This window comes from Vespula vulgaris, chromosome 11, assembly GCF_905475345.1.
Source record: "Vespula vulgaris chromosome 11, iyVesVulg1.1, whole genome shotgun sequence".
NCBI classification, from domain to species: Eukaryota; Metazoa; Arthropoda; class Insecta; order Hymenoptera; family Vespidae; genus Vespula; species Vespula vulgaris.
Genome location: NC_066596.1, coordinates 6,687,501 through 6,714,674, shown reverse-complemented (window position 1 = coordinate 6,714,674; position 27,174 = coordinate 6,687,501). Strand labels below are relative to the sequence as shown.

General features: G+C 37.4%; 1 protein-coding gene and 1 long non-coding RNA gene across 3 annotated transcripts in view; one reads left to right on the top strand and one right to left on the bottom strand.

Moving 5' to 3' along the window:
- The window catches only part of LOC127067432 (tyrosine-protein phosphatase Lar), a 479,322-nt gene that overhangs the window by 55,315 nt on the left and 396,833 nt on the right, over positions 1 to 27,174 (top strand). The window lies entirely within an intron of this gene.
- LOC127067490 (uncharacterized) lies at positions 6,161 to 7,870 on the bottom strand. The gene is made up of 3 exons (XR_007782636.1): positions 7,811 to 7,870; positions 7,326 to 7,408; positions 6,161 to 6,517 (listed from the first exon to the last, which is right to left on the bottom strand). It is a non-coding gene; the product is annotated as an uncharacterized LOC127067490 (long non-coding RNA).

Here is a 27,174-nt window from a genome sequence, read left to right as displayed (position 1 = left end):
CCCTTCCCAGCTTGCCCCTTCGATTCACAATGCCCTTTGGAATTTCGCGATTTCTACGATTTCGAAGGAAGGATCTTTAGATATCCCATCTATATGTTTTACATCGAACGCGTCAGACGACCGAACCAGTGAAATTCCTTTTATATTGGAATTTCCAATCGCGTTCTATTCGTACGTCGGCCCTTTGATCGTCCATGGAAGGACTTCTCAAGAAAAAGAAAAGGAGAAAGGGCATACGATATACGCATGAATGTATCATAGTTATCCAGCTCTATGAGAATTTCCCTCCAAGAGAATAATCTCATCTCGTACTAAAACGGACACATTGAGGAAGGATATGATTCGTGAGAGACTGCACTGGCAAAAGTCGAATTCCTCGTCAAGAAGAAACGAAAAGGATAGAACGTTTGGGAATGCTGATCGTCCGAGAAACACCACTGGGAATGTCACCGTACGACAGCTCGAAACGATATGTATTCCTGTCCTAGAAACAAGAAAGAGAAAAAGAGAAAGAAGAGGAAGATGGAAGGAAAGAGAGAGAGAGAGAGAGAGAGAGAGAGACATATGAGTCTTCTTCAAGTATTTCGGCACGATTGATGATCAGGAACCAAAATACATTCTCCTGCCAATGGCGTAAATACCAGTGGCGAGAGTAAGTTCGATCGATTCTTCACTGAAACTTTTCTTACAAACAACGATCTTCTATTCCAAGTACCATCGTTCCCTTCGTCGAACGAAGTTTTCCTAAAGACTCATAAATTGTTATTTCTAGGGTTCTAATTAAATCGATCTGTTTTTAAACTTTGACGAACGTCATACAATCGCATAATATAATAAAAATTTGTTGTAATAATAATCACTCGTGATATAATAATAATTCTTTTTAATATCGTATATCGGTCATTATAGATTTATATCGATTTAATCGTGGAAAATATTCGATAAATTTTACTTGGAAAATTTTACACGTTTCTCTCTTTCTCTATATATATACATATACACACATACGCACACACACGTGTGTATATATTTTTCTAATATTGCTTACGCCAATGGTAAGGAAGAACGATAGAGAAGACAAAATGGAAAAGAAAATGTACGAACGAATAGGAGTGAAAGAAATAGAGGAAAATATAGCCATGTTGAAAGAAGAGCGAACGAAGAGGAGACGCGGATTCTCATTCGTGTCCTCTTACACAAGTAACACAAGTAAGCGAATTCGCAGACGTGCGCACATAGAGAGAGAGACTCGGAAGAGGATAAGCGAACGAGAAGAGAACGTTTGCACACTATTTCCACGTACAGCTGGCTCATCAATCATCAGAGTTTAGAGTCGGACACGTAATTTCCGGGGCGTGGGATTCGTTCGACGTACGCGTCCGTTCGGGCACGGTTTCGATTGGCCGATGGCAGCTATCCCGGCTACCCGATTGGCTGCGTCTCCCTACCAGACCATGATTTATGAGCCCTACTACGTTCGTTAATATGCCCGGTGATCGGTTCGAACGAACCGTACTCGTCGAACTCGCGCTAAGGGACCTACCTAGTACTACAGAAGAGTTACGTTTCGATCTACGATGACCTTCAGAAAACCTTGGAATTCAGAGAAAATGTTCCCTATTTCCTATTTCGCACCAAACCAACTCTAATTCGTCGACGCGAACTCAACGTAGTAGGTTGGAAAGTTCCTACGGCGAGTAAGAAAAAAGAAAAATGGAAAAAGAAGAAAAAGGGTCACAGATTCAAATCTATCATTAATCGTTATTCCGTACCGACGCCAAAATTCTACATTTACGATATTGTTTCGAACGAACGTCAAACTCTCGTCTGACACGAACTTTTAGAAAATACAAACTAATTTCCATTTCGACGAGAGCGCCTTCGTCCTTTTGCGTCCGACGGAATAAAAAACAAACAAGTGAAAACGAATAAGGAGGATCGATCCTTCTCAAGGCCTTTAATGAAGTTTTTATTTGTTCTTGAGAATACAAACAAAGAAGAGACGTTCCTTCGAAGGTTAGCAAATGTTTATCTTCATACCACCCCACTCTCCCTTTCCCTTTTATTTGATTTAACGTCCAAGACCCTTGAATAAACTTCGCGTTTCTAATATTACATATGTTTAATCCTACGATAGGTATAAAAATATTTACGATAGGGAGATAGACGTGAATGTTTCATGAACGAAATCAGAATACTAAGTGAACGAAAAGATGATTTTATCGTGATGATAAAAAAAAAAAAAAACATAAATTAAATCGAATTGGGTAATAAAGTGACGAAAACAAACGCATCGCGATTTAATCCCTGGCAGATTCTCTAATCGGTCTTAATGAGCCGGCACGATCGACGAGAACGGATTATTCCTGATGCGAGCAGTTATACTACCGTCTTCAGATAGGATCATGGTTAACGACGTTAATGACTGCGATTCAGTAGGATCATGGAACACGATACCATCGAGGAAAGGGTAGTCGTCTAGTTGGGGTAGAACGAAGAACCTTGGAGAGAGAGGAAAAGATGAATGAGAGGAAGAAAGTAATTACACCGTTACTATCTGCAACTGTAAAAATCGATACTGACATTTCCTCGGTGAGTTTTTCGAAACTAATAGACACACCCACATACATACACACAAACACACATACATATATATATATATGTGTACGTAATAAATATTTAATTCGATTAATGAAACGAATTAATAAAATGTTGAGATAAATTAAAAGTAAAAACTGAAAGAAAAAGAAAAAAAAACACAGAAATATTTAGTTATTTGTTCAATAATATTTGCGATATATAATTTAAATAAATCGCAAAGTAATACCGATTATCAAGTCTCACTACGTGGAGCTCGCTGCAAGCAAACTGAAAGTGCGAGCTGTAATTACGTGTTAATTAATCGCGTTTAATGAACGTTCTTTCCACTCGATGGAAATCGATCGAAGATACGTCGACCTCTACTTACCCTATCCTATCCGAGACAAATTGTTTATATATATTTTACTATGATCTTAAATTTAATATTTTCTTTTCGACATATAATTAATTTAATCTTAATTATAATTAATTTAATAATATTATATATATATATATGTATTACCTTCGTAATAACGATCTTTGATCAATAGTCTTAATAATAATCTTAAACTGAACGTATTTCAATCAATTGAAGAAAAGCAAAGGAAAAAGTCGCATACTAAAATTAAACACGCCTTATATAGTAACCTATAATGAATCTTGAAAAGTCAAAATTCATTATTACTTATTATTTTTTACTCGCTATATAATCCTAACGATTTTATATGTTATTACATATTCAAATTTTGCACTTTTTTTCTAGTATCTATCTGAAAAAAACAAGCACACATTTATATTTCAATTTATCTAAAAAACTTAAATAAGATATATATATACATATATAAAACAGAATTCCTACGAAGAGGAATACAGTTCTATTATCGATCTATAAATATAACAAATACATAAAAGCAATCGTGACAGGAACCTGCAACAAGTAACGGCATACATATACGTAATTATAAGAATGAATAATTATTTTTGTCTTAGCTAAATCGAAAAAATATATTAAATTATATTTATTCTAACGAATGACGTGACTTATATGAAAACAGATATAAAAAATGATATTTAATATTTTCTGTCTGCTTTCAGAAATGTAAATATATTAATAGAAATATATAGCTGCTCATTAGAGACGCTTAAAATTTGTACGAACAAAATAAAAATGATAACAGCCAATTTAGTCGTTCTATTTGCCGAAATCGATTACAATCGCCAATTGTCGTCCCCAGAATAATCGCCTTAAACAAAAATAAAAAATATTTTAATAATATGAGATATTATAAATGCCTAAAAGCATAAGATGATACACGTACGTTCAACGCGTATGATACATACACTTTCGATAGATGTTTATGTAATCCTAGTTTTTATTTTTTATATGCGTGAATCAATATTTACTTCCGTGACTCTACATTACAGGATGTAATAAATAGAAAGTGAAATACAAACTTTAAATATTACTCTTGTAATAAACAAAATATGTAATTATCAACAAGAACTAATATTAAAATCTAATCTGTAATCTCAAAAAAAATAAATAAATAAATAAAATAAAAATATATTGCGTTAACAAATGTTACTATATAACTTTAATAATATTTAATTAATTTCTACAAAAATATATCGAGACGTGGTTCCAATTATGTTTTACTCTAATCAATTATTTGTGCATGTTTTAAAGAAGATGATTCATCATCTCCGATTGTAATAATTTTTATTGACGAGCAAAAAATGACTACGTGGCAAAATGATAAAAATATGATAAGACAATGAGCCATTCTTTGAAGGTTCGATTATAATACAAACATTTAAAAAATGACTGATCGTCAATAAATGCCCTCTTGAGCCACAGTTTGTGGGGGCCTCTTCGACATATAGCCTCTTCTTTGCTTCGTGCCCTAATCACTGCTATCGAGCATTCCCTATTATCGAAAAAAAAAAGAAAAGAAAAAACAACTAAAAATAAAATGTGATTATATATTTTATATACTATCCTAGCCTGTGGACAATCAATGGATCAGAAAAATCCATTAATCGTGCGCATCTACACAGACACGTTTACTCGAATGCCCCAGCAGATATTGAATCCGATCAATGAACCTATTATTAACCCTTCGCAATTGAAATGTTTAAAAAATATCGAACAAAATTAGAAAATCTACGATAAATCTTACGCTTATATTATTTTACTTTGATACTTTTACTTTAAAATACATATACAAATAAATTAGGTACACTACAAAACCGTGAAATTCGAAAAGTTAATATACTTAATACTAAATTCTCAAAAATCATCGCTAAATCGATAGAAATGAATTTTTCAAATGCAAAGACACTTGAACGATTTGATACTGATATATCTGGCAATGCAGAGCTTCAGAAAAATATGGAAATAAAAGCAAACGCTGAAAAAGATTTGAAAATTTGCTGAAACTTTGCAAATATTCGGAAACGAGATTTTCGATTTCTGAAGTGAGCGGAATTACTCCTTGCATCTTATCCGATCCTATCTACTTAAAAATTAAAAAGACATTTACACAGAAGTATACTACCTGTCTACCTATTCCTATATATAAAAAAATAGCAAAATATTCGTTCCAACACATACGTTAGGATGCAAAAGCCTACACTAGAGAGTATGTCCCGGAACTCAAACGCCCTAACTCAAACGCGTATAATTTTTAACTAATTAGGGATACGTACCAATTTGCTGAAATAGACTGTTACGATTAGTGATTATTTACGTTAAGGCTTTACTTTCAATATAAATACTAATACGTACTAGTATATAAACATACTAGTAACATGCGAGTATTATTTTACTCATTATCATATAGTTTATTCGAAACAGATATCAATATTTTATTTATATGTATATATAAATAAGCTAATACAATAACAATCGCCAAAAATAGGGAACTTAAAACTAAACCCATACTAACTGTTTCTCACCCATGCGAATAACACCTGGGTAACCACACGAATGAGAACGCAAAAAGTACGGAAGGAAGAAACGGGGATTAGTATAGTAATAGCTGAAAATCCTGAGCTAAAAAAAAAAGTTAACTTATTATCTAGATCTACGGACTAATGACTCTAAAATTTATTTTTCTTCGAAATAAAATATTTTTAATTAATTATTATGGATTGACGACTGTTATAAAAAACTTCGTTTTATTTTGAAATAAATAAATTATATATATTTTTTTGTTTATTATTAAAAATTTATGTTTATATTTTATTCAAAAAACCTCAAGCGACTCCGTTCTACAAGTGAATTTTTTGATTAACTTATAAAATTATACTCTGTCACTTGTAATCCAAAGTCTACCTGTCGCGAATGCCTTCTTGTTCGTTTTTTACAAATATATATCAATGTATAAGATATATAACTTTTGTATCAATAATAACTACTATACAAACTACGTCATAGGATACGTGTTGTTATAATTAAATTGATTATAAGCTACTTGACTTTTATATTAATTTTATAAAAAAGTAAGTAAATGATAGAGTGCAGATATGATAGTGTGCCGTTAATTATCAATATTATCGCGTTATAACAAGAAGACCCTAACCTGAGCTAATATACATACACACACACATATATATGCAAAATATAAAAAATATACAAAGATATATGCCACTCGTGAGTAAATTCACAAGAGAATTTACTCACGGTCATGCTCGTCAATTATCAACTTAAAAAATTACAACCAGTAACTCGTGCCGATTTGGATCTTTCATCCTCGACATGATGAGCACCAGAGGGATTTTAATTTTTTCACTCACTACTTGTGAAGTTCCCTGATGGCTCCAAAACACTCGTCCGCCTAGTAAGTTGATCCATAGTAGGTTAAAAATATTATAGGTTAACATCAAAGTTAATTGAAATTGCTGTTGGTTTATTTGGCTCAATACCAATAATGATCTGAAAGGATACAAATTGAATTGTTATTATATTTCCATGTTTTGATAGTAAATTGTAAAATAATTAGATATGAAATTTTTAAATTTACCTTTTAATAGACTTATACGGAAAAAGTGTACTATTCCATCTTTCATGATCTACTAAATAATATATGATGTTTATATATTAATCGCGGTACAAACACTGAATTTAATTTATGTATATGTAACTTTATGTATATATAACTTATGTATATATAACTTTACTTTTAATATTTAATTGCAGTCTGTGCGACTGCCAAAAAAGAAAACTTTATGCGGACAAACACTGACTCTATAACTGCTTTATACGCAGTCATCTAAATACACTTAAATATTAATATTATTTCCAAAACATATGAAAATTTAATTTATTAAACAAGCACTGGCTCTACTTCACGAGATTTTATTGACTGTAATTTTGTTTAATTAGGTTACTTGGCCGTATAAGAAAAGTGTACTATGAACAAAGTGTACTGACTCTATAACCGCATGGGCATGGTTACAAATTATAATTATATAAAATTAACTAAAAATACAAATAGATTATACAACAAGAAATATCAAACATTTTTATAAAATATAGTTTCTATATATCATTCCTAAAGGCAGTAAGAAGTATTCTAAAATAAATTAATTATATATCGCATTAAAATTATTAATGTCTTCTTGATCAAAGTAATTCTATTATATATAAAGAGTCGTATACCAATGTAGAAATCATCCTATGTTATCTCGAATAAAAATTGTACAGCAGAGAATATATTATATCTATGAATATATGAACTCACCTGCATTAAAGAATTAAAAATAAAAAGCGATTAGCACAGTATTCCGAGCTGACCTCTGTTGCTTTGTAAAATAATAGAAATAACTGGAACATATAAGATCATTACATTAGTACAGAATACAATAACCCACACATACATATGCATTTGTGTGTGTGTGTGTGTTGGTATACCATATATAACGTATATAAAAAGCAGTATAATATAAAAAATGTGATCGGACCAGGTTGGTCAATAAAATAATTATCTTAAATCTAATTAAAGCGTGAGGGAAGTGTCGAAATTACGATAATAAGACTGAAAAATTCAAGAAAAAATATGACGCCATTATTGATATGATGGAATATCGAGACACCGATTTTATTTTCGTGGATATTTCGTAAACTCTATGATGGCCAAATTTGCGAACAATAGCCCTTGAAAATTGCAATATCAGCAATCGATTGATATATAAAATGACACTGTACGTTAGAAAAAATGTTAATTACCTGCGATTAAAACGACGACGACGTGATTACCGTGACACTTTGGTAGCGATCACAAATCCAACATGGCTGTGTCGATCGGAGTGAATTGCGATTTCAGACGCGCATGCGCAGTAGAAAAGGAATTGTTTAAACGCGCTCGTATTTGAATTGATTATAACGCATAATTAAATTCGCGTATGAAATTAATTCTTTTTTTTCGTAGTTTTCTTTTTAATACTCGCAAGATTTAAATTCGTCTTTATCCTTAGTATAACCAATATAGTAAATATTATAAAAGATAATCACATTGATAGACAGTAATTTATATAAATTCTTAAAATATTTACTCAATGATTTAAATGGATAATTTCTCGAAAATCAAATGATCGACGTCAGGTAGGAAGTAAAAAAAAAAAAAGGAAGTACCAGGTAAATATGCACTCGTCTGTGTTCGTATCTTTGTGCTATATAGAATTAAACAGGAGCATGCACTTATGCAAATCCTTGAAATCTAGTCGTCGAGCCTTCACAAAAAACTACTCCGCTAATCCCTGCATACATACACATCAATCTATCTAATTCTCTCTCTTTCTCTCTCCCTTTCCCTTTCTCTCTCTCTCTCTCTCTCTTCCTCATACATGTGTACGTGCACACATAAATTCTTCGAGTAGAGTCGACGACGAGTAGGTATACATAAAAAAAAATTGTCGAGTTCGATGCACCGCGCTTGCTATACGAGCATCGCTGACCTACATAATTTCTTGGAAATGGCCACGGACTTGCTGATGCCTTATCACGAGATAAATCGTTTTTCATTTGCTAAAAAAAAAAAAAGCATATATCGCGATCTATTAAAAACCAAGAAAGTTTTTACAGTTTTTACAGGTTTTTCTTAGTCGATCATACAATTTTTTTGTGTTGAATAAAAGAAATCGTTATACTATTATTTTGAATACGATTTTCGATTCATTCGTGTTATATTTACGAAATAATACGACCTCGATCCGAGTAGGTAAACTATGAAAGATAGAGAACGAAAGACTCAAGAGTATAAGGCGCGAAGCAAGGGCGGTTACGAGCTAGATCTCCCTTGTTACGACGGGAAATGATTATTCACCCTCTTACGCCTTTGCTCGACAGCTTAGCCCCGGCTACGTGCACCTAGTCTGACGTTGAACGAACGTTTCCACTTACAGACAGAGGGAGACCAGCTTTATCTATCGCGACTCTAGGAACGATTCCGAATCGCTCGGACGTGATGAGGTGCAAACCGACTAATTCTAATGTTTCCTCTCTAATTTTGATTGAGTTTAAATAATTTTTTTTTAAACGTTTAAAAGATTCAAATCTTGAACAAATTTTACGTAAACAATTATAATTTAAATATGGCAGGTATATTCTTATTCGTAACGGATATCTGTAAGTGGACAGTTTCAGATTTTATAAAAAAAAAAAAAGAGATTAAAGAATTCATCCAATTTGGAAATAAATCGGAAATCTATAAATAAAAAATGTTAAATCGTTTGATCTACCAAAATGGAATACTAGTGAAATAAAAATGTAAGAACGTAAAAGGTAGATGTGACAATTTTGCCTCAGGTGAAATTCTATCTCATCTCTCTTTCTCTCTGTCTCCCTCCCTCTCTCTCTCTTTCTCTCTCCCTCTCTCTGTCTGTCTCTCTCTTTCACGAGTATATAGAAATATTTTCTCACGCTTCGATCGTGATACCGCGCAGCTGCGACTCAATGTTAGAGGATTACCTCGTCTGAGGTTCCGTTGCTTTCCTATTTATCACTATACGCTTCGCAGACTCCGACGTAGATACATACATACTTACAAAGACGAGAACTCTTCGAGTAGAAACAGAAGAGACAGGGGAGGGAAACGGTAAGACCGCTCGTATGTACAATGTTTTAAGTTGATTCCGTTAAGAGAGGAAACGATACTCGAAGAGAAATGTACGACATCTCGGTTGGTTGCTATCGATTTCAAACGAACCAGAAGAAGATACATTAGACTCTTATCTCGTCATTCCATCGGCGATGCCATCGTAAAATTGTACAAAATAAAAATTAATGATTTCTCCGACAATGACATGTAATCCTATTTTAACAAAATCAATATCGAATAATACGAACTACATCGTCTCGTTCAGTCAGATCGATCGGAGATTCCAAGTTTTATCAACTTAGCTATAACGCAGAAATAGTATCATCGTAATAGGAATTATATTCGACACCGATATTAAACTACGTCGATCATCTGCACATTCTTCTCGTGGCTGGATCCAAGCGTAGGGGAGATTGTAAAATAAAGATACGATTTCTTATCGTTCCCCTTTCCCCAGCGTAAAGAGTATCTTAAATAACTTGCACAAAAATAAAAGATCAAAAACGTGAGGTCGTCAGGAAATTGGTAAACCGTAAGAAATAGCGTTTACGTTTTCCCCGTCTAAAATTCTTCGAGGATGCTCTCGAGGAAAACGAAAAAGGTGTAATTTGAGCACCACTGAAGCCGGCGATGCAACAACGATACAAACTGGAAGCTTACCCCGGAACTAGCGCGCACTGTAGGGTATGTTCCGGGGGAGGCTCAAGGAGCCTCGAGTTCATTATTTATAGTCCAGCCTTACGAGCATGGAATCGTACTACCATCCTCTCTTCCTACGGCAGAACAAGGAAACGATGCAAGCACGAGCCACAGTGCATCGGCTCTTTCCACTCTCCTATCCCCACGTCGTAGAGCCGACGGTGAACGCTATCCCACCAGGTTCTCCTTCTTCACTCTCGCTAGTATTATAAACTAGTTTGAACCGTTCACGACTAACAACGTTACCCACCGAGCGTGTCTCGAGACAGCATTACTAGAACCACCCTAGAAACGTTCTCTCGAGCATGAGATCCTCTCCTTTCGAATATATAGATATATAGGTATATATATATATACTTATATATTATATATATACGTGTGTGTGTGTATATATATACGCATGCAAGTACGCGTATGTACAACAGTGGACAATAACAGCTCATGCTGAAGATTTCCTCTCTCTTCGACCTAGCATATCTTTTCACTTTTCCCTTTATTTTTCTTCACTGCTTTATTATGAAATAAAAAGCATTGTTTCTTCAAGATTTCTTTTCTTTTTTTGTTTCTTTATTTTCCCTTAGCCTGTAATAATAATCTTTTACCCCGTATTACTTTTTGGTTAAAATTAAAACGCGTAAACATTTGCAAATGCAGCATCTTCATTTGCATTGTGATTTAAAAATGTTCAGAGAAAGTATGAGAGTTTCAAAAACCAAGACACCAGGGCAACGACCTATGACAACAGCGTGCATTTAGATGGACCACTGCTCCCTCTCTTCTCTTTTTCTTTCTTTTACTCTCCCTCTCTCTCTCTCTCTCTCGTACCTACTATCCCCTTTGCTACGCTTTGTCTCGGTGAGCTTCCTGCCGCAGGCAAGCATCGTTCGAGCAAGAAATGGCCGACCGTTTGTCCAGTGTCCCTCCTCGCTGATGCGAAGAGAAAAGAAGAAGTTAGAGCTGGTCGCTAGCTCGTTCGTTCGCTTGCCCGCTCGAGTGGACCCCAGCGGCGAACCTCCGCTCATGTTTGTACTTCCAGAATTTCTTGCGCACCGCTTACGAATCTCCTAAGGGACGTGCAAAGTGCCATCAGCTGACAATCGTGCAAGCTTTGACTCCTTTCTTCCAACTTTTTCTTTCTTTCTCTCTCCCCGAAAATGTCAGAATAAATACTGATAAATTGTGATTTTCAAAATTCTTAAACACGTTTCTTCTATTCAAAAAGAAAAGAAAGAAAGAGAAAAGATATCATGTACCAAATCAATCAACGATTTAATGCGATCAATTCCAATCTGGAATAATCGGAGATCTTTGAAAGATTACATTAATCACAGTCGAAGAGAAACAATCGATCGTCGAACTATCAGCGATAGCTGTCGGTCGAGGATGATTTCTCTGAATATCGTCCTGCGTCGATGATTTCGCGTGCATTGGTGCATTAAACGCCGGTAGCATTGCCCGTCTTCGGGCTAATAATTTGATCGCTTCCGGCGGACATAGAATCGGACCTATTTGCAACCATGACCAGAGTACCTGCTCGTGACAGCCTTTGACGAATACTGTAAATAGATTTGTATGTTTCCGATGCCGGAGTCACGCAGGACGCGTATAGATCGAGTTTAATTGGATTCTCGAATCGATTCGACGTCTATTAAGAAGAGAAAATCAATTGTATCGAGTATCGACGATCGATACTTTCTAATTCTTTAAATGTATATATGTATACGTATATATTTCTTTTCTGCTGTTTTTGCGAGATTAGATTCGAAAAAGAACACGCTCGTAAAATACGAAAATTATACTTACATACGTATACAAACAGATCCGTTTTGATCCGCCTATTTTCGCTTGAAAGTAGCGACGCTTAAGAGAATCCTACGATATTTTCAGAAATGGCCGCTTTTGCTCCTTCCGTCGAGTCTTCTTCTCCTTTACACTCATCCCGCTCCTTCTCAAAACTCGTTTCTCTCCTATCCTGTCTCCTCTCTGACTGTGCTTACCCCTGGAGCGCCGATAAACTTTCAAAGTGCACCACTTTATCGTTTCGTCTCATTACCGAGACAATGAGGAGGATAGCGTTTCACTAACTAAACGAAGGATGAGAGAAAAAAAGGAGGATTTTTACTGAGAGACAACGTCGCGCGAATATTTACGCGATTCTATCCGTTGTTCCTCTCGATCCTTATATCGAGAAAAGTATAGCGTACGTGTTTGCATATTTAATTTTTCTTTCGCACGACACACACGCGCGCGTACAGAATATGCCGGTCGATTCGAAGTGAAACAGTACTAAACAATAGTTTAGGAATGTCAAGAGTTAAATCCAACGAGATATCGTCAAAGTCTTGTTATTTCATTTTCGTGATGCATGGGAAAGACGGATTTACTTTCATCCATAGTCGATTCACGACTGGAGATGGCTCGAAGCCATCCATGGTCAGGGAACTTATTGTTGCAGTATGTCGCATGGTGGAGTGCTTCCGTTCTAACGTTAAGTGGCACGGATTTAGACACCCGTTGTGAGCAAACAACGTATCTACAAACAGACCGAGAAACTCGGCTAAAGCTACAGAGGCGCGGCGAAGCAGCACAACCTGGGATTCCGTTGAACCCTCCAACTACCAAATCTCGTTCCCATACCTCTTTGCTTCTATTCTCCTTGTTTGCAAGAAGCACAATACTCGGAAGAGAGCTCATCCTTCTTGCAACTTTGTCGTAGCTTTCGGGCACTTAGCGAGAGCTTTCTCGTAAGAATATTTTCTTGACTGGAAGTAAACGAGTTTCCTCAATTAGAGTGACAATCGGCGAGCGTTCGAGAGGAATCTCGTGGTATAGCCACAGGTATGTCCCGCAAGAGTAACGCGATTAATCGATTCTTCGCGTAGTCATCCGGGATCTCTCGTCGATCGGGGAGCGTAGACCGTAATATTAATATTTTTCTCGGTAAACGCAACCGCATTAACCGCGGGACAAGCCGCGACAATTGGCAATTAGAGCGTCATTAATATCGTTGCTAGGCGAGATTTTAGCTACATGGCTGCCGATCGAACGTGAAACTCTACGTTTCAAAGGATACGCAAAATTATTATGATAATGAACGATGAAGTCGATAATAAACGTATCAACGATTTTCTCTTCCCTTCGAAAAACAATGGGCTAAAGCTCGAAATGATTTCGTTTGATTCACCGCAGTGCTCCTTTGTTGCGTACACCCGGACTCGAGCTTTCGTGACGATGTAACGAGAAAGAGATAGAGAGAAGTAGATTCGACCCGTCTCTATAAAATCTTTTCACGATTTTCGGTTGCCTGCGGGATCACGCAAGCAACGATGCCCTTCGCTTTGTCCAATTCCTATCTAGAATCCGCAAAGGCGTCGACCAATCATTTTTCTCGTCGACCGAGAGGGATCAAAGCCTAGAATTATTATCCTTCTATTCTCTAATATATAAATCCCTGTCTCAGTATCGTACTGTTTACATATGTCAACAAAATATAAGAAAATGATGTCATCCCTGAGATTACATATTCCTCCAATATTCTAACGGATAATCCGTTTTTATTAGATCGAATTAGACATCCTACGCCATTGCATTGGCGTGCAGCTAACAGTTGGCGTGACTTCCGGCGGAGGCGCTGAACCCCGGAAACCAATCGTAGCCTCCGCCAGACCGAATCATTCGCGCTTCTGTGGTCAAGCGATTCACGATCGGTCGCTCTACTCTCCTATATATTCGTTAATGGTTTCTCAAGATAGAAATTGCTCGACCATCGGCATTCTATATCGCAAATATTTATCGCAAATGTAAACTCTTCGAGGATAAAATACCAAGTAAAATCTTTCCTGATTTCGTCTCTAAAACGAAATCGATCCGTTCCTTCCTGTTCCTTCCTTTTCTTTTTTTTTTTTCTTCCCTTTCATCCTTTTTTTTTCCTCGATCATTAATTAAAACGAAATAAACATGTGCCATCTGCAGACGAATTTTTCATTATTCTCAAATTACAATGCCGAGAACGTCCGACGGCATTTATTCATAAATCCCGAACAATTAAATTCCATTTCAATGAGAAAATTCCCGAGCGATAAATATTAATTTACGGCTGAAGTCTCACAATAAATCTATTATCCGATTTCTGGCTTGTATCTTGGACCGAGTTGAAGACCACGGAGATGAGAGATGGTTCATAATTCCTTGGTATTTTTATCGTCCTTCGATACGACATTCGGACTCTTAAGGAGAACGATAGACAAATTCAAGAAAGAAAGGATGGAAGAATGGAAGAATGGATAAAGAAAGAAACTGATTAGAGATGGAAATGGACGAAGGAAGACGCGGATAGAGAGATGGAGATAGAGATAGAGATAGAGAGAGAGAGAGAGAGAGAGAAGAGACCAGGAGATATCGACTCGCTTAGGTGGTGGATTATCGATTCTACCCACCTACTAGGCTGTCTCTGTTCGTCTGACATTGCCCGAAGGGCCGTCCTTCTCTTCCTCGTCGTCCTCCTCCACCCTCTTTCCTCCTCCACCGCTTCCTCGTCGTCGCGTATCGATATTCGCAATCTCGCAATGCTTGGAATCGCACTGATGCAAAAATCAATGAACCAATAACCGAGACTGGACTGTCTGTGTTTCTCTATCCCTTCTCCTCTCATTTTTATTTTCCTTCTCTTTCTACGAGAACTTGTACGAGTTCGTTCGGAAAAAGTCTCTATACACGAGGGAACTTGCTTTATCTTTTTCTCTTTCACATTCCTGAATGTAACTACTGTTGTTACTTCCAGGAGGAAGTCATTGTTAAACAAAAAAAAAAAAAGAAAAAAAGAATGAATGAAAAAAAAGAAAAAATTGTCTTTAGAAAAGGAGAAAAAGAGAAAAAAAAACGGGAGAGAGAGAGAGAGAGATCGTATCGTCTCGTCAAATTGTTGCAAATTGCATTTATGCTTTTATACATATATTTGCATACGAATGGGCGTACGTGTGTATTTACATTACCTGTATATAAAATTATAAAAGGAAAAAAGAAAAAGAGAGAAAAATAATATAAAATTATTTTCACGCGGCTGTTACACGCTTGGCAGTGAAAGCAAATACGAATTAATCCTTTACTAATTGTTTTTAATCCAAACATCGGGTGAACAAAAAATAAGCTAAATTTTACCTAAACCCATGTCAATATTGAAACGAGAACAATATTAAAAAGGGTTCTTTAAACGTTAAAGCAAAAGATGAAGGAAACGAGGAAAAAGGCTCGAATCCAAAGTTGAAGTTACGAAGCGGCGATGCGTAATCGCGAGGAAATCCGGGAAATGAAAGCGAGCCATTTTCTTCCTTCCTCCGATTTCCACTGGATCGAGCGTGGATCGGCGGATTAGGCAAAAGGGGTGACGCGAAAGTTAGGTAGGAAGTTCCGTTTGGTGAACGGGAGGAGAGGTGGGGGTCGGGGAAGGGGCATTTGGAAAATCGATGCTCGCAAAAAAGAGCGTACGACGAAAAACTCGCTCGGTTCGGTGATCCTCTCGAAGTAGCCTCTTTTCTTCTTTCGTCGTTTTTTCTTACGATTATCATGGCCCTTTTAAGCAAATAAATCCGTATTATCATATGTATCTCGTTAGTTCCGTTCGTCGTTTCATTCGTCATTCCATTAAAGCTTTTTTTCTTTTCTTGGATGAATTTTTTTTTTTTTATTCTTTTCCTTCTGCCAAACAAACGCCAATTTATTAGACGTACGTGAACTACCTTTGTATACTTTGAAGTTTAGAGAAAAAAAAAAGAAGTCGTAGAGGGATCGAACGTAACCGATCGAGGCAACGTCCAGGCGTGGTATAATTTTCGATTTCTGCCTCGTCGATTTTTAGGTCGATACGCGAGTGGATTCGAAAAAAAAAGAAAATAAAAAAAAGAAGAAGAAAAAAGTAGAACTTGTAATTAGCGCACTCCGCTCTAACTCTTTCTCCCTCTTTGTGTCTCTCCACCTCTACGAGTACGTACTCGCATTCTTTTCGAGTACGCTTCTCTCTTTTACGTTAATTCAGGTACTCTAACGATTCCAAATGAAGGCTAAAAATTTCCTGGAAAGGTATTTATCTGATGTAGCGAACGTATTCGATACCCGTAGGGCTCGAGGACGATTACAACGACGTCATTAGAAAAACGTAGGCGATACGCTCGCTAAACTGGAAAAGGATGCATGAAACGTCGTTAATTTTGACGGAATGCTGTAAGCATTTTTTATTTAAATTGGCACGAGTGGAAAAAGAGAGGGAGAGATACAGAGAGATAGAGAGATAGAGTAGCAGGAAGTGAAAAAAAGAACGGATTAAAACTCAAAAGCTCTTCGCCGTTGGAGAACGTTTTAAATTTGCGAAGTTTCGAACCACCGGCAACTTTTCGGCGGTAAGTAGGTATTCGTGGAAAAGGTGGCAGGCCGTGAGATGAACCAGAGGTAGAGGGAGAGGAAAAGTGAAAGAAGGAAGAGAGAAACGAATGGTGTGAGAGAACTCGAACGAAAGTCGTCGGCAATAGGACTGAGGGTTCAACGAAAGAAGGAACGAGATGGAAAGAGACGAACGGTGGATGGAAACAAAAGGATTCCACGAATTAAACTTACAAAAACGATCGTACGCTGTAATTGGCAGGAAAAAGCGAGGGTGGAGAAGACGTGGGATCGCCCTATTGCAAAAAAAGAGAAAACGAGAAAGGGAAAGCGAGATAAAAAGAAAGAGAGAGAGAGAGAGAGGGACTTTGAAACGACGTCGGCGGAATTTCCGGCATGAGAATGATTAAAAATTGACTCCCTCAGTTTCCTTCTTTCTTTCTCTCAACAAAGTCTTTAATTTATCAAATCGTCTATTACTAAATCGTTCCTTCGAATTATTTCGCATTCTCAAGATTTTTAATTAAACAAAGTGAGATCATTGTACGATTATAAGAGAATTGAATAACAAGAAACTCAACAGTTGGAATATTAATGTTCAATATTAACATAGAACATTTCCAAGTTGTCTCGTCGGTAATAGAAACGTTGTAAGATAAATGGAATATTCAGTAGAATGACGAGAACGTTTAACGTTCTATCTAAAAACGGGACCAATCGGTCTATGCTATTTTGTTACGGACCATGAATGACAAAAAGTTGACCGTTTCCCATTTACTATGATATTTCGAAAAGAAATTTAAAGCCAACGGGGATCCTCCATAGCTTTCGTTCTTGTATTCTATCTTGAGTCTCGTCGAAAAAAAAAAGAAGAAAAAAGTAAGAGAAAAAGAAAATTAAGGATGCATGAAAACGTAAGAAAGTGAAAGAGTCGAAGGGGTGAAAGATAAAAGAGAGAGAGAGAGAGACAGAAAGAAAAAAGAAGGAGAGAAAACTCGGACAAGTTTTTTGCTCGTCATTACATTCCAACTTTTTCTTTCTTTCTACATATTTCTATCTCTCGGCCAATCTCCAATCGGTAAGTTAAATTGTGTGCCGTTTAAAGAAAGTATTTATAACTTGGCAAGATTATTAGGAGCCTCCGGCTATTAAAAACTTTCGTTAATTCATAGAATAGTATCGTGAAAAGTTTCAAAAACGAGAGAAGACGGGAAGACAGTGAAGGAGAAAAGACAAAAGAGGGAAGGGAGGAGAATAAAAGGAGAGGTAAGAGAAAGGGGGTATGAAGAGAAAAGAAAAGAGACATAGAGAGAGAGAGAGAGAGAGAGAGAGAGAGAGACAGACAGACCGACAGAGACAGAGAGAGAGAGAGAGAGAGAGAGGAGCACATTCGTACGGTACTAGATTATCGTTCGTAGGTGAGAACTTTTAAACTCGATGGAAGTATTCCCTTCCACATCCTCTCTCTCTCTCTGTTCCACTTCCAGTTACACCTACTCCTTCCATCTTCTTCGCGGTTTTCTGCATTTAGTTAATGAGAAAATCGAATAAAACGGGGAGTTACGAAGCTCGAGTGAAAAAGCCCGAATAAAGTGCGGTCCACCGCACGTTTTCGCGTTTTATTACGGCCGACAAGATCTAACCCGTGGCAATTTTCAAAAGCGTCCGTGCGTCCGCGATAATCGCCGATTGTCTTTTCTTTCTTTTACGATTTGTTTTCCTTTTTCTTTCTTTTTTTCTTTTTTTATTTCCTTCCCTTTTTTTCTCCCTTTATTATTATTCTTTCTCCTTTTTTTTTTTTTTTCTTTTATTTCCTTCCAACGCTCTCCCCAAAGAAACTTCGTTTCTCTCGTTCTTTTTTTTTTTTCATTTCCTTTCTCAGAGATCGTTATAAAAAGAAACGATTCGAGTTCAGCGATTTTATACGAAGTATAGGCGTTCCTTCTTCGTCCGGGTAACGGAAGGGACATAAAATTTGATTCGTACCTTCGTAGCTTCCGGCGGATGTCGTAATTTCGCACCGGTATAAGATCGTTCAAGAAGAAGGACGAAGTCGTTACGGAAAGATCCTTGTCTTTCGTCCGTAATTCGGAAAAGTTTTCTTTCCCGGTTGTCTCGGTACGACTCGGCCGGTCTTCGCTTTTTACTTGAACAAACGTAAAATCTCGTGAATAATTTGCTTCGTCCGCGAGTCTCGCCTGGCGCTGCCATATTTTTCTTCGACTTCAAGTAAGAGAGATAGAGATATAGAGATACACACACACAGACGCACACACACATACATATATATACGTATAGTTGGTAGAGGAAGCGAGAAAAGGAAGAGACGAACTCTGAACGTCAGTGTTCCCTGAATTCGTAAGAATCGCGGACTTAGCAACGAGTTGGCTTCTCAAGTACTTACATAGAGACGCCTCTAAGTTCTACGACTAACTTGCGGGTAGTTGCAATTAGTTAATTTCCTAGGAACTTTCATAAAACGCGCCGCGCGCATGAATCCATAATTATGCAAACAGGAGAGAGTTCGGGAGGATCCTTCCAAGATATTGTCCCTTTTAGTTCGACCCCTATCCTGCTGAGCACTCCTCGTTGAAATTTAACGACTATCGTTATTTCGCGAGATACAACCGAGATAACCGACTGTCTCGTACCAAAGATCGGATCGTAATCCATTGGGATATTATTACGAACTGCTTCAAATAAAAGAGACAAAGAAAGGAACGAATTAAAGGGAACGTAGAAAGAAATAAATAGTACTGACATAATCTCTCTCTCTCTCTCTCTCTCTTTCTCTCATCCCCTCTTTCTCTATCTTTCTATCTCCCTCTCTCCCTTTCTCTCTCTCTCTCTCTCTCTCTCTCTCGATTCACGCGATAGTTACAACATAGATACACTTGCTCGAGAGCAACATCAATTACTCGAAACATTTCGTAACGCTAGATCGAAATGTCAGTACGGCAACGATGTTACGAGCTGATACACGTTCACCACCATAATCGGTTAACGAACAAACAATGACTATTTCGACGTACCTCCGCAAAACTCGGGGCCCGCACTGTTCGTTATCACCGATACGTCACTTCGATTCTACGTTTTTGCTCGAGCATTTGCCCTCCCACGGCGCCCCATTCACGTTCCATTTCCATTTCGACGAGAAACGACTACGACGACGAAGCGATATGCGTTCGTTGCTCCTTTTTTCGCATCGATATCGAGACCCTACTATATACAGCTGTGCACGCGATGCATCTCTTTCTATCACTTCTCTTTTTCTCTCTCCTTTTTTCTCAATTTTTCTTTTCTTCTCTTCTCTTTTCTTTTTTCTTTTTTTCTTTTTTTTTTTTTTAAATCCTCCAGCTGATCTCCAGCTTCCTCATCTTACCAAAGCGTAAACGAACCATCGAACGGACCAACGAAAGCTCGAAAGAGCTCTCGTGATTCAAGTTGAGCGTGACGATATTCTCTTTCCCTTTTTCTTTTTCTTTTTCTTTTCTTTTTTTTCTTTTTCTCTCCCTACCCCTAACCCCACGCCATCCCACGCCATCCTACCCTATCCCTAGAGTTAGAAACAGCCCTTTAATAGTCGATCTCGCGATCACTCTCGGGTCAGAGAACGGCAATTAGCGAAGCTTTAATGAGATAACGTAGTTTCGTGTTGCAACATTAGACTGTGTGTGTTGTTACAAGTATATACATGTGTGGGTGGATGAGTAGATAGATAACGTAGAAGCATGAGAGAGAGAGAGAGAGAGAGAGAGACAGAGGGAGAGACAGAGAGAGAGAGAGAGGTGGATGATGAGACTAAGCTCCGAGATGTATGTGCATTCACCAGGTATTACTAATTTACGCATAACTTCGTGGTAGAGGCGCGTTGAAGTTAGCCGCTTCCCGTGGAAAGACACGTTTGTTAAGAGGACCGTTATTAATTAAACCTGGAAGTAGCTTTAATCCCAATGGCATTTCGTCTCTGAAAATTACTCCGATAATAAAGATACTTTTGAATTTTTAATACATTTCCTCCTATCAATTACACTCGACGGATGAAGTTATAATAAAAATTAGATTCGACGATTTTAAAAAGCAATTGACTGACTTATCATCGTTCTGGAAATATTCTCTTCTTTTCCCCCCCCCCCTCTCTCTCTCTCTCTCTTCCTTTTTTTTCTTCTTCCTTTTTTCTATTTTTTCTTCTTTGCTTTTTTTTTTCAATACCCGCGGATCGATTCATAATTACGTCATTTCCAACCCTGATACGATATTCAAAGTTATTGTTCATTTATAAAGAGCCATATATCGTATGTATCGCGCTTTAATTTATTCGATATTACGGCAAGCGATGAAATTGACGTTGAAGCACACGGGATATTCCATAATTAAAAGAGGTGAAAAGAGAAAAAGATGAGATAGAAGGTGAGAGATGCCAGCAATTATCAATGCTACCGACTTTTCTGCGGTTACGAGTTACGCCAACTTGGCGAAGCTCTACGTCCGTTGAACCGCGAACGCCGAATGGCCGCAAGATAGTTATCGGAATAACTTCTACAAACGAGTTTGATAACTGCCGTTATTCCGAAAGCGTACCTCTTCTTCTTCTTTTTTTTTTCTTTCTTTTTAACGTTTTATCACTTTTTCATTTGTTCGCAAAACGTTACGAGATTCAAAATTCTTTATGAGCATCTTTTCACAATGTGCATGACATATCCCATTGTAATATCTATAAAAAGGAACATATTAATACATGATAAAAGTTTCCGTCGACAAACAACAAAAGATATTTCTATATTTCTTCGGGCGAAACGATACATCTCTAAATCGACGGAAATTAGATAACAATGGAGCTACTGTCTTGCAGGATAAAGAACAAGAACGTCATCATCGTAATAATCGCTCTAAAGAGCGCTCTTTGACCGTGATGCTTTTAAACATCATCCAAAGATAAAAAGTCTTTTGTCGGTGGCAGGAATTCCATTAAAAAAGTCGAGGATGTTCTGATTTTCTCGTGTCGGAGGGGTTGATCCAAAGAAAAAAAAGAAGGAAAGAAAGAAAGAAAGAAAGTAAAAGAAACGAAACAAGAAAGAAAAATAAATAAATAAATAAATAAACAGATAAAGAAGAAGGAGGAAAAAAGAAAAAGAGACAAGAGAGAGAGAGAGAGAGAGAGAAAAGAGCGCAAGAGGAAGAGAGAGTACGTTGTTGAAGTTTCGGTGAACGAACAAACAGGGTGGAGGGAAGTAAAAAAAAAGAAAAAAAAGGAAAAAGAAAAAGAAAGAAAAAAAGAAAAAAAAGTAACGAAAAAAGAAGAAGAAGAAGAAGGAGGAGGAAGAAAACGAAAGAAAGAAGATAAAAGAAAGAGAGAAAGAGAGAAAGAAAGGAAGGAGAGAGATCTTTCCGAGCTCACGTATATAACGTAAAATTTAAAGACCAGTAGGTCAGCCGTAGAAGCTACCTTAACAATGCTGACATCGGTATTTAGCCTCCGGCACGAGCGTATTCTTCTTGCAGAGGAAGCGCGTGGATGATGAAAAAGAGAAGGATAGACCGAACGGAGGAGAAGAAGCTCGTGCTTGCCGCAAGAGGAATAAGAAAGATGCGCATAGAGAGGAGGAGAGATAAAAAGTAGGAGCAAAAAAAACGAAAAGAAAAAAAAAAGAAAAAGGAACAAGAGAAAAGTGGTGGAAAGGAGAGGAAGGCGGGAGAGGCTACGTAGAAATGGCTCGTAGAAAAATAAGAATTTCAAATCCAATTTTCCGAGGCATATTTAATAACGCCCCCTGCTTCCCACCCCTCTCTCTTCGCTCTTGCCCCCTTCAGCACTCTGTACCCTCTTTCAGCCACCTTTCTCCATCATCACCCATGTCTACCTTCGTCTGTCTCTCTCTCTCTCTTTCTCTCTTTTATTCTCTTTCACTCTCTTTCTCTCTTTCTCTCTCTTTCTGTCTTGCCGCCCAGTTTCCACTCGCTCGGAAGCTCGCATAGAAAATGAATAATCGAGGAATACATTACTCGTACGGTTACATCGTGGATTGAAGGTTTTGGCGATGAAGAATTTTCTCAAGAGCTTATGAGTTTATCGACTAACGTATTATTTACTTTACGATCAATGAGAAAGAAAAAAAGATAGAGAGAAAGAAAAATAGAAGATCCCTCGAGTTTCGTAGTTCGTAATTAATTTGAAGAATACGAAACAACGAAATAGATGTAAAGTGGATTCGAGTCTAAACTAATTTACTAAAAATGTTTTGCATGCATTTTAAACGGTTTTAATGTAAATTGCGAAAGTGCATTTGAAGGAATAAAGAATTTGCACTCTTACATACGCATACCGTTAAAGGATAAAACGTTCTTTATCTATCTCTCACTATTTCCCGTTCGAACTCGTTGATTATGTTAATGAGATTCAAATATATTCCCGATCACGTTTCGATTACTTTCAATGGAATAATCAAAACGACAAATCGTTATATCAACTATTAAATACGTCGAATCTTTCACCTTCCTTTTTTCTTTTTTCTTTCTTTCTTTTTTCATCGATTCCATTTCGGGAAAATATCTTTATCAAGGATCTAAAAAGGATATTGAAATAAATTTTCGTTCACGCTTTAATCGAAATCGTAGGAAGACACGAAGAAAGCCTTTATAATCGGATCGCTTACCATCGTAAACGATTTTTCACGTCATTTTATACGTTTCCGTCATTCGTATATATCCAGTTAAAACGATCGACAGAAAAGGGAAGTCGAGATTTATCAATGATCAAATTCGTTGAGCTCGTTGTGTCATTCACGTTTTCCCGAATATGACGTAGTTCTCTCATTAATTCGATTAACATTGTTCCGATCGACGTTCAATTCAAAGGGCGCACGCCGGGCGTTAACAAAGTTACAATAGAATATATCACATTAATATAGCGATAGATAATCGTTGCTTCGATTCCAGGTATATTAATAGGACAAACCGGTAAATAGTTTCGACGGTATTACGAATCTAATAAAATAAAGCTCGCATTCCCGATGAGACGTTATCGAATAAACGCAAATACAATGATCCGCGTGATAGATGGGTATGTATCTGTACCTATAGGTGTATTCCTTCTTTTTATTTTTCCTTTTAATATATTAAACAAAGTTCTCCATTTATTTTCCACTTGACGTTTAAATTGAAAAAGGGCAAAATAATCGTGGAAAGATAGAGAAAGAGAGAAAGAAAGAAAAATGCCAAGAAAATACGTCGAATCGCGAAAGCGTTTAAAGCTTATCCTGGAAAGAGAACACGGCGTCTCGTACATTCGTTGCTACTTCCAATTAGCCTCGATTCTTTGAGGCTCAAGACCTCAATCAATTTCCCGGAACACTAGGTCACAGATGCCGCCAATTACGTTCTGCCAATGGCGCGCCATCTTTTTCTGCCATCGGCGTAAGGAGGAGAGCAAGGACCAAGAGCGCCCTTCTTAACCGTCAATATCCTTGCGCACCGACGAAATGATTTTTCTCCTTTGGGAGTGCCGACCGAGTGCCGTTCGAGCGGAGGAAAACCATTTGACGACTTTCCTCCAATAATTGTCGTGAGAGAGTCTAAGACCATTACACGAGAACGTAGCGTTCACGTTGCCCTCTTTCTTCATTCCTTCTCCTTAATATTTTCTTTTTCTCTCCTCTCTTCTTCTTTTTTTTTCATTTTCCTTTTTTTCCTTTTCCTTCTCTATTTTTTTCCCTCCCCTCACATTTCCTCCCCCTTTTTCCGCTTCCAAAGCGGCCCAGCTTTCCTTTTTTCCACTCTACGATAGGTAATAATTTTTCGATTCGATAAATCCGATACGCGAGAAACGGTGAATTACTGTTACAGCAGTAAACGGAAACGTTTAAAACGCTGCCGTTTTGCACCCTTTCCTTTCGCTCTCCTTCCCTCCCGCTCTATATCCTTCTCCCTTTTTCTATCGTTCGTGCACGAGTCTGCTTTTGACATAGAAAATACACGATACCATACCATACTCTTTCTTTCTTTCTTTCTTTATATACACTTATCGTTAAATCATCAACAATCCCTTAAATATTTACAACCCATCGAGTACATTCCTATGAATTTTGTAATATTTATATATCTATATATATATATATATATATCTGTTATAATATCACTTCATTCGATTCTACCTTAATAATACATCTCCTTTTTCTACCTCATAAATTTCGATTTTCAACTATCATTAATTTATAATTCGTACGTACGTAAATATCCGATTTAATTATTAAAATTTGGAGTTTATTTCGCACTCGAGTAAGTGATACGAACGATACAATATTTTCTCATATACTTTCCTTTTCTTCTCCTCCTCCTCTCTCTCTCTCTCTCTCTCTCTTTCTCTCTGTACATCGTTCTATCTTCATATATAATCGATCGACGAAGAGATTTGTTATAAAACGGGGGAAATGTTACAATTTTATTCTCGGCAATTTTCATTTTTATTCGTCTCTACTCGCGGAGGTCCTCGTTGAATAATGCAAACGTAAAGGGGAGGAACAAGTGGAGAAACGGAGAAAGAGAGAAAGAGATAGAGATAGAGAAAGAGAAAGAGAGAGACAGCGTGCCTGCAGCAGCAGCAGCAGCACACTCAGCCGGTCCGACTATTTATAAAACAATGAATAATCATCGACAGTAACGATGTGTCTGCGGGCGCGTAAAGCAATTACACGTCCGACCGTACAATTTATTTGTACATGTTCTTGCTCTAATTGGTCCTCCTGTCCAGGCGGAAAGCGCGCCCAACGGAAGGAGGAGGAGAGACGAACAACTGAAACGGAGGTCTACGCTTTTGATGCCAAGCGCGACGTAATTGCTTTAAATTCCTTGATATCTAGGAATATTCAAAACGGGACATTCCCGCCAAGAGATTTTTACATATTTTTTTTCTTCGTTTCTTTTCTTGTTTTTTTTTTTTTGTTTTTTGCTTTTCTTTTCCTTTTTTCTTTCTCTTTTCTTCCTTTCTCTTGCCACAAAATATTTCTGAAAACAATTCGTGCCGCGGAATTTGTACTGTTTATTCGAGGAGTTAATTCGTGATATATTCGTGATATATATGTATGTATGTATGTATGTACGTAGATACGCATCGTAAATTATTTCAAAGTACGATAAAATTTCCGTGATACCTACTAATAGAGAGATGCTATTTAAATACGGGATTAACGAACGAAGACGAACAAAAGTCGTTAATGAAATATGTAGGTACCTATATCGTTCGTTTCATTTCAACAGTGGCTAGGTACATTCCGGTCGATTGTAATAAACGGTCAAGTGGCGGGATACCTCGACGATCACAGGATTAAAAGCCTACGGAGGATTAATCAAGCGCACGCGAGCGGTTCGCCGACTTTCCCAAGCTCGGAAAGCTTAAAACCGAAAGAATATACGTGTGGCCCGACGAATATCGTTGTAAGTTCGCCTGGAAGCTATCCAAATCAGTCTCGTGTTACCGAAAAAGAGGATATGAGATTTACAAATAACTTATAGTTTGTTCTCTTTTTCTTTTTTTCTTTTTCCATAACGAAAGTCGAAGCGTGAAATAAACTATAACTATTCTCGCGACAGATTATTAAATTAGTTACAAAAGAACGAATTATTCTATATGTCTATGTCTATATATATACATGTTTGAGTAAAATAAAATCCTGCTAAATAAGCTTATTAAAGTCAGCGTTTTTCTATCATGCTCTTTCTACCATCCCGTCTATCTATCTCGCTCTATACCTCTTTCTCTCTCTCTCTCTCTCTCTCTCTCTCTCTCTCTCTCTCTACTCTTCTTCTCTTTCTCGCTTCGAAGTCGCACCCTGGATATCGATTTTCGCGACGGACAGAGCCAACCCCGGTCTCGCATCGCGTATACATATTTCCCTTTGCCAGACGGGAAAAGGGAGAGCACCTAACGCGCGTGCAAAACTAAAAACTGCACATAAATTTCGAGCCCGTTGTACCGTTCTCTTCCGTTCCATTCTCTCTCTCTCTCTCTCTCTCTCTCTCTCTCTCTCTCTCTCTCTCTCTCTCTCTCTCTCTCTCTCTCTCTCTCGTAGTCCTCTTCCTCTTCCTCTTCTTATCCTTCGCATCAGTTTCTCATCCCATTCTCACTCTCCTTCTCTTCTTTACCACACTCTACAGAAACTGGCCATTCTTCCGGACACCACCACCACTACAACTATCACTACCACCATAACCAGCATCACACCACCATCACCATCGTCATCACGTGTACAGCTTCGCACATAATCTCCTTATCCTACCGAGATGATATTTCTTTTCATTCCGAAGAAGAATGTAACCGGTGAAAGCAAAACAAAAAAAACAAGGGATGTTTCTGCAAAATTCGAAAAACTTTCCAGTTTTATTATTTAGTCATTTTCGAACGTGTTTTAACGAATTGTCCTAGAAAGAA